The sequence below is a fragment of the Canis lupus genome, chromosome 11 (assembly GCF_011100685.1).
Source record: "Canis lupus familiaris isolate Mischka breed German Shepherd chromosome 11, alternate assembly UU_Cfam_GSD_1.0, whole genome shotgun sequence".
NCBI classification, from domain to species: domain Eukaryota; kingdom Metazoa; phylum Chordata; class Mammalia; order Carnivora; family Canidae; genus Canis; species Canis lupus.
This window is the reverse complement of record NC_049232.1, coordinates 8,438,164-8,456,368: the sequence shown is the minus strand read 5'-3', so window position 1 is coordinate 8,456,368 and position 18,205 is coordinate 8,438,164. Positions and strand designations below refer to the sequence as shown.

Here is an 18,205-nt window from a genome sequence, read left to right as displayed (position 1 = left end):
TGAAACAACACTGTAGAAATCAGTGTGCTCGGCTCCTAGAGACTTGAGTAGCAAGGACTTCTGTCTTTTTTTGTATCCTGCTTTTCCTTTTAAAGGTCCATGGAAAATAGAGCTTCTTGCATGAAAGATTCTGCTCAGTTGCTCCGTAGTTCTTGGTGGCTAACTTCAATGCTACCAGTGCAAGGGCTCACTTCCTCCAGGTTGACTCTTGGTGCTCTTTATCTGGCCAATGAGTCAGCCTTTTCTGCTTCTGTCCCCACATAGACCCATCCCAAGTGACCTTAAGATTTATAGCAGGAGCTTTGGAGTCCCCTAATATTACGGCTTAGTCTGACTCATGCGGCTGGCCTACTTTCTGGTTATATTCTTTGAGGAGCCCTTATCACACTCTTTTTTCTAGCCTGAAACCCAACTGGGAACTGTATTCCTACTCCCTTCCATGAACCCACAGAACATATGCTAATTAATGCATATGGCTAAGTATCTGTTTTATTGTCCACCAATAATCAATAATCTGTTAAGATAGTCCCGAGTAGTCAATGACAGCTGAGAGACTTGTTACTCTAAAATAGTGGTTCTGAGATCTTTACCTGTTTTGAGTTATCTGGAGAGCTGGTGTATCACAGATTGCTGAATCTACTCTCAAGACTTTTTATTCTGTAGGCCTGACAACTCCTCCTCCTTCTCCTTCTTTTAATCTGTGTATCCTCTACAGTGGAATTCAGAATCAAAGAGCAAGATAAAATCTAAGTTGAAAGGATAGGGGCATCCTTGCATATGTCTGAAAATGTCTACATCAGGGTAAGTAGTGAATGGTTTCAGAGCCTAGGATTTGTGCGAAGGTCAGCCTTTCTCACAGGGAAAGCCATCAGTAGGTCTTACCTGTGGATATATTGATCAATCCTATTTCTTTCCTCTTCACAGATAGATGAGATCGATTATGTTGAAATGAGGGTTTTGCTCACTGGGTAATTTGAGTGAGAACAAATAAGAGCTCTTATTATAACCAATTGAAACAGAAAAAAAGTTTTTTGTCTTAACAAAAGATGGCAATTCTAAAAGGGAGAAGAGAGCTAAGAAAATAATACACCTGTAATCAGAGCCCATTATCACATGTCCCAGAGAAGCAGGAGTCTTGGGGTTAGTGGGGTCATTAGACACAGTGTATAGGTAGCATTCCTAGCTCTTCTTACCTGGAGGAGAAGAAAAATGATCATATCACCCTCATAATTCTTAGAATTCTCATACCTTAAAGATTCTATCATTAGTTCCTTAGGTGCCCAGGTTTAGAATCAAGTTCATCTCTATGTAACGGGTTTTATCATTTAAGAGTATACAGCCTGTCCTGACACCCTTGCCCATCACTGGTCATTAAGCTCCACAAAATTGAGTAGAGAACTTTGTGATTACTGTCAATGTGTTAGGATTCATATTATTCAGCAAGGGATGGGATGAAGTGGAGTAGACAGAACTCTGAAATGAGTTGTAGACAGAGGCCCCATGGGGGTCCTCAAGGACTAGGGGAAGTGGTGGAGAAGGAGGAACAGAAGAGAGAGATGTGTGGGAGGGGAAGGTTCAGGGCTATGAATATATGACTTTGAACTTGCTCTTAGTAAATTCTGCAATTCACAGGGTCTTTTTTCCCCACTATGGAAGTGAATACTGGTGATTTGTTTCAGTGAGTGAATAACAACATAGAATTGCACAGTGAATCGTTAACTCATGAGGGAGAATCCAAACACTTGGGGGAATTTGTTTTTGCAATGCTTCATTCTGTCCCAAGACTTAACTGAGGGGTTAAGTCTAAGGGGTTAACTGAGGGGTTGCTCTCCCTATTCCATTGTCAGTATCAGCATCTCTAGTGCAAATGCAGAATATGGTGAATTGACTTCAATTGATGTTCTCTTTCTCTTTAGGACCTCCTGTTTTCCTCTTCTGATTTCCAAGGGCACTTGTATAGTGATTTTGAGTTTCTGTTACCAAGCCCTGAGTTCAAAAGGCAGAATCAATGTCACCACATTGTAGTCACCAACACAATCCATTTATTTGCAATGCTTAAAAAAGTTCTCCTGAGAACTTAGCATAGTTTGAGTTTTGATAAGTGATTGCCTGGCACATTTGATACCCTAGCTGAGGTTTTCATCTTAGCTAATGTCTTCCTGAGATTTCTTTACAGCCCATTTACTTGGGCAAGGGCTAAAATGTCCTGGGTCTCTAGCCATGTGTTGAGGGTGAATGAATATCGAAATAGAAGGCTAAAAATATGAGTTTATTATTCTTGGTGGTGTTGTTCTCTGTTATAATTCCTCAGGCTATCTATTTAGGAACAAGAAGGAGAGTGGCTTAGATGGTCCCATGATTATCATATCCACCTCTCAGCAATCATAGAAAGCATGGACAGTAATTCTACAATGACATTTGTGCTACAATTTTTCTTTTACCACATATGCTTTTAGGTGGTTATGCTTATAACTTTGTGAATGACTGTTTTGGCCAAGTGATAGATGGGATGTTTTCCATTCAAGGTATGCTATTCATAAGAGGACTAATCACTCTTTATCAAACTTTATGCAAATAAAGCCAAATTAGATTTATTAAGGTGATGAAAAAAAGGAACTTTTTAATGGGTAGCAATGCTGTGCATTATCTAAATGCAATGCAGATGTAATGATGCATTTGAAATGCCGAGAAAATTTAATCAGCATAGAAAAAAAATATAATGAAATGGTTGTTTAAACACTGTAAAGCTAATGTTAGAGTAATTACTTCCCATTGAGCAAGGCGTGGAGCACATTACCCAGGCTCTGTTTGATTAGTCATCCTGCCTGCAACATCTGGCCCTTTGATCCATTTTGATTTTAATATAATTTCTAAACTTCTAAATTTAAGTTTTAGAATGAATGGATAAATAAAACAACTTCTGTAAGGAGACAAAGTTTTTACTAGCTCATGACAGATTAAAACCATGTCCCCAGCTCATTTCTCCTGTTCCCTCCTCACTTATGTTCACCTTTACTTCTTCCTGTGAAAGAGAACACTAAAATCCAGGAGGGTAGACTTCCTTGCTTTTAAGATTAGGTAGCAAATATTTAAAATAATATGTTGGCTTTCTCTGACTGGTCTTTCTCTTGGTGGAAATAAGAGTGGTTTTTAGAACAATTATCTTCTTACCTATTGATAGGAAAGGATTGGAAAGAATGGGTTATAGGAACACATGTCTGCTTCCTCTTTATGAAAGTTAATATTTCTTATTGAAAATGTAGAAAATAGGGGATCCCTGGGTGGCTCAGCGGTTAAGCGCCTGCCTCCAGCCCAGGGCGTTGATCCTGGAGACCCGGGATCGAGTCCCACGTTAGGCTCCCTGCATGGAGCCTGCTTCTCCCTCTGCCTCTCTCATGAATAAATAAATAAAATCTTAAAAAAAAAACAAAATGTAGAAAATATAGGTAATAAACATAAGAAAATAAATATCACCCATAATCATATTTCTCAGAAGCAAACATTATTAATATTTGGGGGAATTTCTTACTAAAAACTGACAGTTAATCTACTCTAGTCTAATAATCTGTATAACTCAGAATTCGCATTGCAGTTAAGGTTGTTGGAGCTGAAGTCTGGTCAACTGGGTCCAAACACTGTTTTGTCTTGGGCAATTTACTTGTGTTCTTACTGCCTCATTTTCCTCACTTATAAAATACAGATAGTAGTAGTAACTGTTTCATAGCATTGTTGTGAAAATTAAATGAGGTAGTTCATATATGCTGTGGATTTAAAACACTGCCAAACAACTAATGAGTGTTTATAAGTGTCAGTTATTACTACTGCTATTATTTTTTTTAAAGATTTTATTTATTTATTCATAGAGACAGAGAGAGAGAGAGAGAGAGAGAGGCAGAGACACAGGCAGAGGGAGGAGCAGGCTCCATGCGGGGAGCCGGAAGTGGGACTCCATCCCGGGTCTCCAGGATTACGCCCTGGGCTGCAGGCAGCGCTAAACCACTGCGCCACCGGGGCTGCCCACTACTGCTATTATTATGAATGTTCTCTGATTATAAGAATTATGTTCTGAAAAAAATAAAAATAAAAAAAAGAATTATGTTCTGGCTTTGAGATTCGAATTCTTATGAGCGGCTTTGTTGGTTAAGCAACTAACTCTTGATTTTGGCTCAAGTCATGATCTTGGGGTCGTGAGATGATGCCCGCTCTGGACATGGAGTCTGTTTAGGATTCTCTCTTCCTCCCCATGGGACCTCTCTCTTGCACACAGGGTCCCTTGCTCTTTCTCTCTCAACAAATTATATTCTGTGTATGTTTTTGTAGTATACCTTTTCTCATTTAGTAATATAGCATCTACCTTTTATATCAATAGATGTTCTTTTATAGGATATTCTTCCTAATGCATACATTGATGGATTTTTGGCTGGTATATAGTTTTTTAAAAATTTTATAAACAATATTTCATTAGAATTCATTTTTAGGAATAAAATTACTGGGCCAAAAGGCAGATAAACTTGATATGTAGAGTAAAATTTCCTTCTCTAAAGATGTGAGCATATCCCTTTCTCTCCTTCCTCCCCAAAATGTAGATACTATTAGCTCCTAGAAAAAAAAATTAACAGTTTAATGGGTGAAAGTGGTATGTTGTGGTTTCTTTGATTTGTATTATTTTTTCCCTGTATACTGGGATTTTTTTTTCTGTCAATTTCCTATTCATATCCTCTGTTCAAATATCTTTTGGAACATAAGGCTTTTAGTTTTTAAATTGTGGGCATTTTTTTTAAGCTGAAGGAGATTACCTTTTTGCCATGTATATTGCAAATATTTCCCCCAGTTTATGGTTTGCTTTGAACCTTGTTATATGGCTTTTATTTGGTTATATAGGTCTTTTAAAAGTTTTATGTAGTCAAATTACTCATTATTTTTGTTTATGGTTTCTAGTTTTGCAGTCAAATTTAGAGACTTTTATCACTAGTCATCCTAGTGAGTATGAAATGGTACCTCATTATGGTTTTGATTTGCATTTTCCTGTTGGCGAATGCCAACTTTACTTTGTCACAGTTCTTTTTATGCCCAAATGCCTGCAGAAAAATCTCTGCTCTTCTTTCCTTGCCTTTTGCTTTGTGTTCTTTATAAACCCTAATATTGATCCAGTCAGATTAGAGCGCAGAAACTGCTCTAGAGATTTCAGTTAGAAAGGATTTAATATATGGTATTAGAGATTTGGAGTCCTGGAGGAGCAGAAGTCAGGGTGCTGCCTTTTGCCTGTTGATTTCAAAGGTTTAGATTGTGGCTAGAATCCAATCAGGAAACTACTCCAGCTATGGTTTCTGTTGCTGCCACAGTTGCCTATCCTACCTGGGAATCCTGAGCTGGCCCCCAAATCTCAAGTCCCCTTGATCCTTTTGGTCAGTAGCAATAGCAGCAGGAAAATGGCTTCTTCCTTATTCTCAGAGTCTTGCAGGTGCACCTGATTGGTAATAACTTAATTGTTTAAGCCCCATATAAACAGGAGAAAGTGTAGAAAGGGATGGGAATCTATGTGAAGTGCTCATAGAGATCATAACCAGCCACTGTTCATTCCTCATGACCTGACTGAAAACAGTGGTTTATGAATACTCATTTTTTTGTTCCCTCATCTCCTGAATTGATAGGATCTTTTGCTATTAGTAGAAGCAATGGGTCTGGGCATTGGTTGAAAGCATAATGGATAGAAATGGGAGTCAAAAAGAACGAAGAAAGGCTAAATTTGCATCAGATTTATGTTGGAAAGAGTGAAGAATTAGTATTGGAAGAAAGGCTTAGCTCAGAGAAATCCCTGAGTTGGGGAAGAAGACCCAAATTGGGCTGAAGTTGAGGAACTATTTGTGGGTGGGCCCAAAAGTAAGACTTGGAGAATGGCTGGTGCAACCATTCTGTACTGAGCGCTACTCATACACACAGGTGTTTGGAAGTATTGTTGAGTATAATGTATAGTGATACCTTTGGCATCTTTCAAGGGGCTGGATTAATTATTTAAATTGCCTTTCTCTGTTTTACGGGTGTCAAATTTAATTTTTTTTAATGTGACACCATTTTTTTGAATGTGGGCCTGGTTGAGAAGGAATCCACCTTTGTTTTGGATTCATTCACGTTTTCTAAGTACTATTAATGAGTGGCTCAATGGTAATGTGAACTGAAATTTTCATGGTTGGGGGAGAAGGCGTCTGATATAAAAATATCAGAAGTTTGAGTGAGAAATATTTGTAGTTAGCTGGATCTCTCTTCTCTCACACCTACAGCAGAGGTTTGGTGGGAACATTCTTCCCCCATAGTATGTATGCACTTAGTTGAGATAGGGAAGGAAATGGGTTAGGAAGGAAGGAGACATTTGTCTTTCATTGGAATAAGTTCAATTATTCCAAATTTAGTGAGAAATTATTCTGTAAATTATATTTAAAGTCTATTTTCTGATATTGAAAATATGTTTAAAGGTATTCATTGTGAAAAAGATTTGACACTCCTAAGAAAGACTTAGGAGAAACATTTTCTCTTAGTAGAATAAAATTACTTAAAATTGAAGGGTCTTGAGAGTACAGTTAATTAGTTTTTAGTATGAGGCCTAGTAAAAAGTGATTTTACCACACCAATAAGCTTCAGAAGAGGCACTTATATTGATTGCATATATACATATATATATTGTATGTATATATCAAGTGGAACAAAAAAGGTAGACTTTGTTTTTCTTTTGGGGAAAAATTCATCATAAGGATGCCAGATTTTTTAACATAGCTTCCTTTTCTTGTTTTAGGTTTTAACTCATGTTGGAGGAGCATTTATTTCTAATCTCAAAGAGAATCCACAGACCCCTTGGAATTTAGAAAAGAGAAGGATTAAATTAGAATAGATTGCAAGGCCGTCATGGTGGAAGCTTTCTTTCCTCTAAGATTTCAGGACAGCACAAAATCATTTCTTTTAACAGATAGATTGAATGTTAGAATCAGAGGCAGTTTCAGAATTTGGGGATTGGAATGGACTTGAGAACTTAACTGGTCTTGTCCTCTAATGTTTCTGATGAGGAAATTTAAGAGTGCACAAGAGTGATGAATTTCCCAACATCATGCAGGTTGAATTTTGCCTGTAGTCTATTGGATCTTCTATGGCACTAAGATCTATGTACTGACAGACTATTATGGAGTTTGGTGGTGTCTCCTTTACATGGAGCTAGAACTGGTGAAACAGTTAAGGCTGGTAGAGCCACTCTGAGCACTCCATGTGATCTAGATGTGTTCACTTTAAAAAAAGACCTAAGTATGTTGCTATCCATGGCTGGGAACAGAGTGAAAATGTATAGAACCCAAGTCAGGGTTGTACCTCAGTATTGTCTCTCTGTAACTTACTGCAGCTGGTAGTAAGTTGACTTATCTTTTAAGGAAAGTAGTTTGCGAGTCAAGATTTTAGAATATAGTAGTCCCCTATTACCCATGATTTTGCTTTCTGCAGTTTCAGTTACCCACGATCAACTGTCATCTAGGAGCAGATGATCCTCTTTCTGATGAATGGTCAAAAGGTCTACAGTAGTAGCCTAATCCTCCATCACAATGCCTGTTTCATTCACCTCACTTCATCTTATCACCTAGGCATTGTATCATTTCACACCATCATAAGAAGAAAGGTGAGTACTGTATGATATTTTGAGGGAGTGAGAGAGCCCTTCTTTCTCATTCATATAACTTTTATTATAATATATTGTAATTGTTCTATTTTATTATTATTATTAATCTCTTACTGTGACTAGTTTATAAATTAAACTTTATCATAGGTATTTACATATAGGAAACAGCATAGCATGTGTAGGGCTCAGTATTCTTCATGGTTTCAGACATGCATTAGGCATCTTGGAGCATATTCCCCGCAGATAAGGGAAATGTAAATACTTGACTGAGTTGTGTGTTTTTAGCTTGGCTCTCAGTTCATAATGTTTAAACTTGAAGATACCTGAATTTTAGAGTTATGTCACCTACAGAGTTTTTGCCCACAAAGTTTTTGTTTACTGGTTTTCTTAGTAGATAAAAGTGGTAGTTGCTAATGTAGAAGAGGGTTTCTTGTGCAAAGATATCTTACCACCTGGTCCATTCCTGGTGTCTGAGTGCTGTCAATAGAGAGCCATTCCTTTGATTTAGGCATGCCTCCATCTGGCCTTTTGTATTTTAAAATGCATATACCGTTGGAAAGGAAAAAGAAAAGTAAAGTGAGTGTGAGCAAACAATTTTCACCCACTTGAGGATTTGCCCAGAATTCTGATGTTTGCAATGACGGCCTTCAGGAATTGCAAGATCCTGAATCATTACTTTTATTCCCTCTCCTCCTATTACTAAAACAAGTTCTATTTCTTAAAATGGATGTTGGGTTTATGTGTACTCTTTTTGTTATTATGTTTCAGAGCATATGTATGTTTCACATGTATTCTTTTACATAACAAAATATTGAATAATAAAATATCTAGGGCAACCCGGGTGGCTCAGTGGTTTAAGCGCCTGCCTTCAGCCCAGGGTGTGATCCTGGAGTCCTGGGATTGAGTCCCATGTTGGGCTCCCTGCATGGAGCCTGCTTCTCCCTCTGCCTGTGTGTGTGTCTCTCTCTCTATCATGAATAAATAAATAAAATCTTAAAAAAAAATAAAATATCTAAAACTTCAGTTATGCAACAAATATTTGAGAATACGGATCATTTGAAATATTTGTGGGATCCCTGGGTGGCGCAGCGGTTTAGCGCCTGCCTTTGGCCCAGGGCGCGATCCTGGAGACCCGGAATCGAGTCCCACGTCGGGCTCCCGGTGCATGGAGCCTGCTTCTCCCTCTGCCTGTGTCTCTGCCTCTCTCTCTCTCTCTCTGTGACTATCATAAATAAATAAAAATTTTAAAAAAATATTTGTGTTTGTCAGTGTTTTAATCAAAGCACTTAAACTATCTTGGGCAAAGTACATAATAGATTGAAAGCCAACACCCGAACAGGAACCATGTTTTTTAAAAATTCTTTTTTGTTTTCAATTGATAATTCTTCCTAAGGTCTAGTCTAGCTAGATACTGTGCTGTCTGACTTTGTTAAAAGAGTCACAGTTATTCTGAGGACTTCTGAAATGCTTGATGAAGGTTTCAGACTAGGTATGTGATTGCTATTGGCTCCACATCCAAACTGGATTGTAAAATTTTCAAACCACAAGAGATCTAATTAAGAGAAATATAATCAATACCTTTTTTTCAGAAGTGCTTTGCATGATATTTAGTGGATGTGTAGGTTTTGATGTGGTAGGAAATGGGCAATGGCAGGAGGCCTGTCATGCTGTGAGTTGGTGAGGCTGTGAGTACTCATTGCCAGGCAAGATTACTTCAGAAGGATGATGTCCAGTTCCACTCCTCATTCATCTATTTTGAATGGATTAACCAAGGATTTGAGTGTTGACTATTGTATTAGTCAGGGTTCATTAGAGAAACAGAATTAATAGGAAATATATTTAAAATAGTAAGTGTGTGTGTGTATGTACAGATAGATATGAGGCAGAGTGGGAGGGGAGAGATTTATGCAGAATTGGCTTGTGTGGTTATGGAAGCTGAGAAGTACTTGCATTTGCTATCTGCAAGCTGGAGACTCAGGAAATCTGCTGGTATAGTTCAGTCTGAGCCTGAAGAACCAGGGAGTCAACGGTGTAAATTCCAGTCCAAGGGCAGAAGAAGATGAGATGAGATGTCTCATTTCAAGCAGTGAGAGAAAAAAAGGGATGAATTCCTCCTCCTCCTGCCTCTTGTTCTGTTTGGACCCTCAGTGGGTTGGATGATGCTCACCCACACTGGGGAGTGCAACCTACTTTATTGAGGCCATCTATTCAAATGCTCGTCTCATCCTGAAACACCCTCACAGACATACCTGGAAATACTGTTTAATCTGGACACTCTGTGGCCAGTGAGGTCGACACATAAAATTAACCATCACATATTTTATGACTGTAGTCTTCCCTGGGACGATTGATATTGGGATTTTCTGTACCTACTGTGTGCTTTCCTATCAAGTAACCTAAGTGAACCTGGCATGAGCGCAAAGTATCATCTAAAATGGTCCCCTAATATTCTTTTACATGAGTGAAACATTTTGTGTCCTTCTGAAACGTGTTCTCATGCTTTATTTTATTGGATCCTCTAACAACCTTGGTAGGTACATGGCTCAGTTTTTCTGATTCGTATTTTATGGATGTTTAAACTGATGTTCAGAGAGATGAAGTGGCTTGCCCAAGATTGCTTGGCTATTCTGTGGCAGAGCTGGATATAGATTACAGGTTAAGTCTTCTGATTCTTCATACGGTTTTCTCTTCCTGTCAGTAGCCATATAATCATGCTGTTGCTGGCTTGACCACTGCAGCATGTGTTCCAGTAAGTGCATTCTTTCAACTTCTAGAAATACCTTCTGACTCTGATGCTTCTCCAGACTTAGATGTTCTACATACTTTCTTGCCTTAATATAATGAACGATGATACAACTCTTTGGAATTTTTGTAAGTGCCTAATGTAGAACCATGGAGAAGTTAGTTTGTGGGAGAAAGTATTCCTCTTGTTCTCTGTTTTATGGCGTTACCGTGCAGGGCCCCTTAAAGTGGATATGGGCTTCTGTAGATAAACTTGGGAATCTCCTAGCAAGGGGAAGACAAGTATTGAAATGCAAACAGTCCATCAAAACCACCTGTTGGGTTTCTGGGTCACCCCAAAAGTCTGAGTTTATACTAATATACTGCATCAGGAAGGAGATATTACCAACAAGGCGTGATCATTTGTATTTGCCTCTCCTCATTCTCCTTTCTTCTTGGCCCTGATATGTTCTTAGGTGGTTTTCTATAGTTTTGTCACCTCTAGGAATGAACTTATCATGGTTTTAGGTTACTGAATGCTAGATGTGTTTGTATGTCTTGAAAGACCCGAACATTACTGTACCTTCTTCAGGCAGCTCTGGTTTGACATGTGCTTAGTCAGTATTATCATAGTTCCTAGATCCTTGCTCTGTCCTACATTTTTTTTTGTTTTTTTGTTTTTAAAGATTTTATTTATTTATTCATGAGAGACACACAAAGAGAGGCAGAGACATAGGCAGAGGGAGAAGCAGGCTCCTCACAAGGAACCTGATAGGGGACTCAACCCAGGACCCCAGGATCACAACCTGAGCCAAAGGCAGATACTCAACCACTGAGCCACTCAGGCATCCCTCTGTCCTACATCATAACTCCAGAACCTCCTTGTTCCTCATGGCTGCCTACTAGGCTGGGCTGGCAGTGACTTTTTTTCCAAGTAGATCGCAGGTTTGCTGAGTTGCTGCTTTACATGTTTCCCTGTGTCTGGTCACCAGCTTGTAGTCATCAATGACAGCCCCCGCAAAGAGCAGCTGCTCAGGTCAGATGCTAGTAAGGTGGAAACAAATAATAATAAGAAAAATGAAACATGTAAAAGGTCATTGAACTGCTCAAAAATGAAACTATTATATAATTACATATTCTGATTTTATTGCTCTTGGTAGAATGGAAATGATAAATGTATGCACACAAAATTAAAACTCAGACAAATTGAGAGAATTCAAACACAGCCTATTCCTACCTCTCCCATTTTTAGGGTGAAAGGCTACTATTCACTTTCAACCTCTAAGCACCCGCCTCAGAGACTCATTTTTGTACTTATGATCATCTCTGTTGTTTTCCCAAAAGTACAGACAAGGTTACTCCACTAACACAGGGAATAGCTGGTAACCCCAAGCCAGTGGTGTTACCTGGGTGTCGGTGAGCCACACAGCACTACCACACCAAAACAGGCAGTGACTACTCCATTCTGGCTGACTGTTGGCTGTTACTCATCCAGGCCTTGTGCTGCCATACCTTCTGGTTTCAGCTCAAATTAGAAATCTGGGTTTTAAATGTTGGTGACTTATCCAAATTAAAACAACAAAACCCCCCAAAATCCTGACAACACCTTGAAAGCAGACCAACCAGAACTCATTGGTTAGCCAAGGCCACTGGTGTGCTGCCTATGTTTTTTTTGTTTTTCACAGACTATAGCCTGACAAATTACCTGAATACTTTCCTGTTTTCCTTCCCCACATGGTTATGTGGCAGTTATTGATTGAAAGTGCCATAGATATCTAACATAGGAGAGCTCTGTATAGCACTCTGACTCTTTCTAGCTTATGCTTTTCTCCTCCTTGCCTCTATGGATAGCCTACTTTTACATTCTAACTTTTTCCTGTTTTACTGCTGGTCTCCCCAGATTCCTCTCCCTTTGCAGGATCACTGTTCCTAGGCCTCAAACCTGGTTGCCATGAGAGCAAAGCTGGGGCATTTCCTGAGTGGCTGGTTTTTCATCTGAGTTGGTTCTTCTCCCCTTCTAGAGCACAGCACCTCTAACTATTCCAGAACTCAGTGCATTTCTCTAGAGTTGTCTCTTGTGTTCACATTTCATTTCTCTAATAAATGGGCCTCTCTCCTGTTTTAATCCATTCTTCCATTTCCTGAGCAAAGCTCTCCCGGCTCATGGTCTAATCATTACAAATGATGAGACACATTATTTGTATTGTACATCTAACATGAGATGTGTGTTTTTATATATTCATCATTTTTACATATGATTAAATTAACAGATTACAACATTTCAACATCGTCAGACAATACCACCATATCTCAACATGTAGGGTAGCTAAGTGTTATTAATGCCATATAAATTATTTTTATTAAATACTGAGCAGGTACAAAGGAATACTACTATATATATGGAAAATATTAAGAGTAACACCATAACACACATACTACTCAGTTTAAGATATGGAATGTTGGGACACCTGAGTGGCTCAGTGGTTGAGCATCTGCCTTCAGCTCAGGTCATGATCCTGGGGTCCTGGGATCGAGTCCTGCATCAGGCTCCCCTGAAGGAAACCTGCCCCTCCCTCTGCCTATGTCGCTGCCTCTCATGAATAAACAAAATCTTAAAAAAAGAGATATGGAATATTTCAGGACTTTTGAAGGTGCTGGCCTTTCAGAGGAAGCTAATAATGCCTAATTTTGAATTGCTATTCTTTTGTTTTGTTTAAATATATAAAAGTTAGTGGTTGAATGTTACAGGTTTTGAATTTTATGTATAAGAAATACCATATGTAGTCCTCTTGACTTGTAGTTTGATGAGTTTTGTTGTTTTTGGAGATTTATCTCTCTCTCTCTCTCTCTCTTTTTTTTTTTTTGCTTGTTTCCACTGCATTTATTACTAATATAAAAAATGTTAAAAAGAAAAAAAAATTCATTCTCAGTTCTCCAAGGGCTCTCATCCTTCCCTCTTGCCCACACAAGTCCTGACCCATTTCCTGAGGGCCAGTGCAAAACCGAACTTATTCACTGCCGTTTTCACAGAAAACAACCAGTGCCAAGGATGTAGGGAAGAAGGTTAGATAAGGGCAACAGTACTGTCCAGGTTTCACCCAAGAGTAGGCCAGGTGGAGATTCACAGAATTCAGAGGAAAGGGCTGGTGGCCTCACAAAGACGTACTCTAACTAAAGTGGGCTGGAGAGAAGATTGAATAGCCTATAAGAGGCTTTAGAGGACATTTCATGGGATTGTATCAAACCCAGAAAAACTGACACCAGAAGAATGGGGAGACCAGGGAGGCAGTCTTGTGGAAAGTTTCACAATTCTTCTATGTTGGGAGGTGTGGAAAGTCTAGAGGGCATCAAGAGCCTCACTCATGTTGGTGGAAAAACTTACTCTAGTGTTGGGAAGTCACAATGATGCCACGGACACTGAGAAAGGCTATGTATGAGGGGATGCACAGTTTCACAAAGCACAGTGATTACAGACCAGAGTGGTGGAGATCATGCTACTGATGCAGTATCTACAAAATCCAAAAGCAGGGAGAGTGGCCTTTCAGGGAGTAACTCTGCACCAGTCATCTGTACTTGACCCCAGGTCAACCTGGTGAGTTTCACAGCAACTGGCAACTTTGGGGGTAGGGTTTGTCACATAAAAAGGACTTAAAACAAGCAGCTAGAAGAAGGAAATAATAGGAAACTGCTCCATGGCTCCTAGGAATTGAGGGCAGTACCAAGGGCTGGGTGGACAGATGCACAAGAAACAGGACCAAAGAGGTTTCCTGTCCAGCAGTCAATCAGCAAAGGGGAAGAGGATCCAGGAGACAGTTGAAGAGAGCAAAGGTGGGGTCCTGAAGGTGAGTCTCTGGAGGCTGGATCAGAAGAAAGCCCACATATTGGGCACCAGTGATGAAACACAACTCTGGACCCCAAATGGGGGAGGTGGCAGATGGGGGTGGGTGTCACTGAGGGTGGTGGGTGGAACAGCCTCATAGTAGCCATCAAAGGGCCACAGGGAAAATATGGCCACTAGATCAGAGGGCTCCTTCCAGCCTGGATGGGAAGGCACAATGTCACAGAGGAGGTCCATTGATGCCTGGGTGGTAGAAGGCATAGAGGTCCTCATATTGACAGTGGCCCTTTTTGGCAAAGTGTTGGCAGACAGGGCAGTTGGATTTGTCTTCCATAACTTGGGGGCCATCCTTGGGCAGGCAGGTATTTTTGATAAGAGACCAACCTTTGAGCCTTCGGGGATTTCTCTGCTCTTTGTGAAAGCCTCCTCTGGAGGACCTCCATGGCCTGGTGCAGGAAAACGAGGTTCAGTATTGGCCCCCCACCAGCCACGACCATATGGGCCACACCTGGGGCCCAGGCCTCCCTGAATTGGGCCTCTGCCCCTGGAGGAGGTGGGAGGCTCAGCAATGGTGGAATCATTGGTCCCCTCCATCCTGGAGGACCTCTGTGAAGAGCTGACTTGGGGTCACCAGGCTTTCCATTGGCCATGGTAGGAGGGCCCAGAAGGCTGGGTGGTCCAATGGGACTCCCATCCTCCTCATCTCCAGTCTTCTCCTGCTCTGTCAGTGGGGGCTGCTGCGGTGGTGGTGGCTGATGCTGATTTTGCTTCTTTTGTTTGGGCATCGTGGTTGCTGCAATGGGTGCAGTGGAATTTGGAGGGCAGTCAAGATTTATCTGTATTGATGGGGATACCTATAATTAGTTCCTATTGCTAATATTATTTCTACAGCATTTTATTGATTAAAAATTCTCCAATTTGTCTCCCTAGCTACTGGTATGACTAAAGGGACTGGTTTCCTTTATTCCCCCATTAAAAAAAATGTTATTATGAGTTACTATACAGGTATTTTGCTGTAGCTTGCCAAGAGAAAACTGTATATAGATACTTAGGATTGTGGGATATGTGTATATGTAATACACAAGTATGCAGTAATGCTGAATCGTTTCCCAAAGCAGTCACACAAATTCACACCTCCACCAGCAGTGTGTACATTTCTGTTGCTTTAAATATTGCTAACTTTTGACATTTTTAGACTTTTTAATTTTTACTTATTAGATGGGCTTAAATAGGATTTGTGTGTGTGTATGTGTGTGGTTCTGATTTGCCTTTATTTATTTATTTATTTATTTATTTATTTATTTATAGTGAAGTTCGACTTATCCCATCCGTGCCCACCTCAGTGCCCATCATCCAGCTACCCCATCCCCCCATCCACCTCCCCTTCTGCTACCCTTTATTTCCCAGAGTTAGAAGTCTCTGATGTTTTGTCACCATCTCTAATTTTTCCCACTCATTTTCCCTCCTTTCCCTTATAATTTCTTCCACTATTATATTCCCATTGGCCATTGTGGACATTGGGGTGCAGATGTCCCAGTGTTTCACTGCAGCTGTATCTTTGGGGTAAATCCCCAGCAGTTCAATTGCTGGGTCTTAGGGCATATCTATTTTTAACTCTTTGAGGAACCTCCACACAGTTTTCCAGAGTGGCTGCACCAGTTCACATTCCCACCAACAGTGCAAGAGGGTTCCCCTTTCTCCACATCCTCTCCAACATTTGCTGTTTCCTGTCTTGTTAATTTTAGCCATTCTCACTGGTATGAGGTGGTATCTCATTGTGGTTTTGATTTGTATTTCCCTGATGGCAAGTGATGCGGAGCATTTTCTCATGTGCTTGTTGGCCATGTCTATGTCTTCTTTGGTGAAATTTCTGTTCATGTATTCTGCCCATTTTCTGATTGTGTTTTTTCCTTGTTGGGTGTTGAGTTTGATAAGTTCTTTATAGATTTTTGGATACTAGCCCTTTAACTGATAGGTCATTTGCAAATATCTTCTCCCACTCTGTAGGTTGTCTTTTAGTTTTGTTGACTCTTTTTTCCTGTGCAGAAGCTTTTTATCCTGATTAAGCCCCAATAGTTCATTTTTGCTTCTTTCCTTTGCCTTCCTAGATGTATCTTGCAAGAAGTTACTGTGGCCAAGTTCAAAAAGGGTGTTGCCTATGTTCTTATCTAGGATTTTGATGGATTCTTGTTTTACATTTAGATCTTTCAACCATTTTGAGTTTATCTTTGTGTATGGTGAAAGAGAGTGGTCTAGTTTCATTCTTCTGCATGTGGCTGTCCAATTTTCCCAGCACCATTTATTGAAGAAACTATCCCTTTTCCAGCGGATATTTTTTCCTGCTCTGTTGAATATTAGTTGACCAGAGAGTTGAGGGCCCATTTCTGGATTCTCTATTCTGTTCCACTGATCTATGTCTCTGTTTTTGTGCCAGTGCCACACTGTCTTGATGATCACAGCTTTGTAGTACAACTTGAAAGCCAGCATTGTGATGCCCCGGCTCTGGTTTTCTTTTTCAATATTGCTCTGGCTATTCGGGGTCTTTTCTGATTCTACACAAATCTTAAGATTATTTGTTCCAATTCTGTGAAGAAAGTCCATGGTATTTTGATAGAGATCGCATTGAACGTGTAAATTGCCCTGGGTAGCATTGACATTTTCACAATATTAATTCTTCCAATCCATGAGCATGGAATATTTTTCCATCTCTTTGTGTCTTCCTCAATTTCTTTCAGAAGTGTTCTGTGGTTTTTAGGGTATAGATCCTTTGCCTCTTTGGTTAGGTTTATTCCTAGGTATCTTTGGCTTTTCGGTGCAATTGTAAATGGTACTGATTCCTTAATTTCTCTTTCTTCACTCTCATTGTTAGTGTATAGGAATGCCACTGATTTCTGTGCATTGATTTTGTATCCTGCCACATTGCTGAATTGCTAGATGATTTCTAGCAATTTTGGGTTTTCTATATACAGTATCATGTCATCTGTGAAGAGGGAGAGTTTGACTTCTTCTTTGCCAATTTGAATACCTTTTACTTCTTTTTGTTGTCTGATGGCTGAGGTTAGGACTTCTAGTACTATGTTGAATAACAGTGGTAAGGGTGGACATCTCTGTTGTGTTCCTAATCTTGGGGGGAAGGCCCCCAGTTTTTTCCCATTGAGAATGATATTTGCTGTGGGCTTTTCATAGATGGCTTTTAAGATATACTGAGGAATATTCCCTCTATCCCTACAGGCTGAAGAGTTTTGATCTGGAATGGATGATGTATTTTGTCAAATGCTTTCTCTGCATCTATTTAGAGGATCATATCGTTCTTGTTTTTTCTCTTGCTGATGTGATCTATCACACTGATTGTTTTACGAGTGTTGAACCAACCTTGCATCCTGGGGATAAGTCCCACTTGGTCATGGTGAATATTCTATTTAATGTACTTTTGGATCCTATTGCCTACTATATTTTTGAGAGTTTTTGCATCTGTGTTCATTGGTATATAATATTGGTCTATAATTCTCCTTTTTGTTGGTGTCTTTGGTTTTGGAATTAAGGTGATGCTGGCCTCATAGAACGAGTTTGGAAGTATTCCATCCTTTTCTATCCTTCGGAACAGCTTTAGTAGAATAGGTATTGTTTCTTCTTTAAACGTTTGATAGAATTCCCCTTGGAAGCCATCTGGCCCTGGACTTTTGTGTCTTGGGAGGTTTTTGATGACTGCTTCAATTTCCTCCCTGGTTATTGGCCTGTTCAGATTTTCTATTTCTTTCTGTTCCAGTTTTGGTAATTTGTGGTTTTCCACAAATGCATCTATTTCTTCTAGACTGCCTAATTTGTTGGCATATAGCTGCTCATAATACATTTTTTAAATCATTTGTATTTCCTTGGTATTAGTTGTGATCTCTCCTCTTTCATTCATGGTTTTATTGAGTCTTTTTTCTTTTTAATAAGGATGGCTAGGGGCTTATCTATCTTCTTAATTTTTCAAAGAACCAACTTCTGGTTTC

The 18,205-nt window shown here is 39.7% G+C and overlaps 1 long non-coding RNA gene and 1 pseudogene across 3 annotated transcripts in view; both read right to left on the bottom strand.

The window, feature by feature from the left end:
• LOC102153083 overlaps window positions 1-1,189 on the bottom strand; it is a 52,287-nt gene extending 51,098 nt beyond the window's left edge. For all 3 annotated transcript variants that reach the window (XR_005366556.1, XR_005366555.1, XR_005366557.1), the window contains exons 1-2: window positions 1,091-1,189; window positions 883-964 (exon numbers count right to left, since the gene is read on the bottom strand). This is a non-coding gene — a long non-coding RNA (uncharacterized LOC102153083). The remainder of the gene's footprint in view (window positions 1-882; window positions 965-1,090) is intronic.
• A 13,241-nt stretch (window positions 1,190-14,430) lies between these two features.
• Window positions 14,431-15,025, bottom strand: LOC100687574 (annotated as a pseudogene).
• Window positions 15,026-18,205: the final 3,180 nt, after the last annotated feature.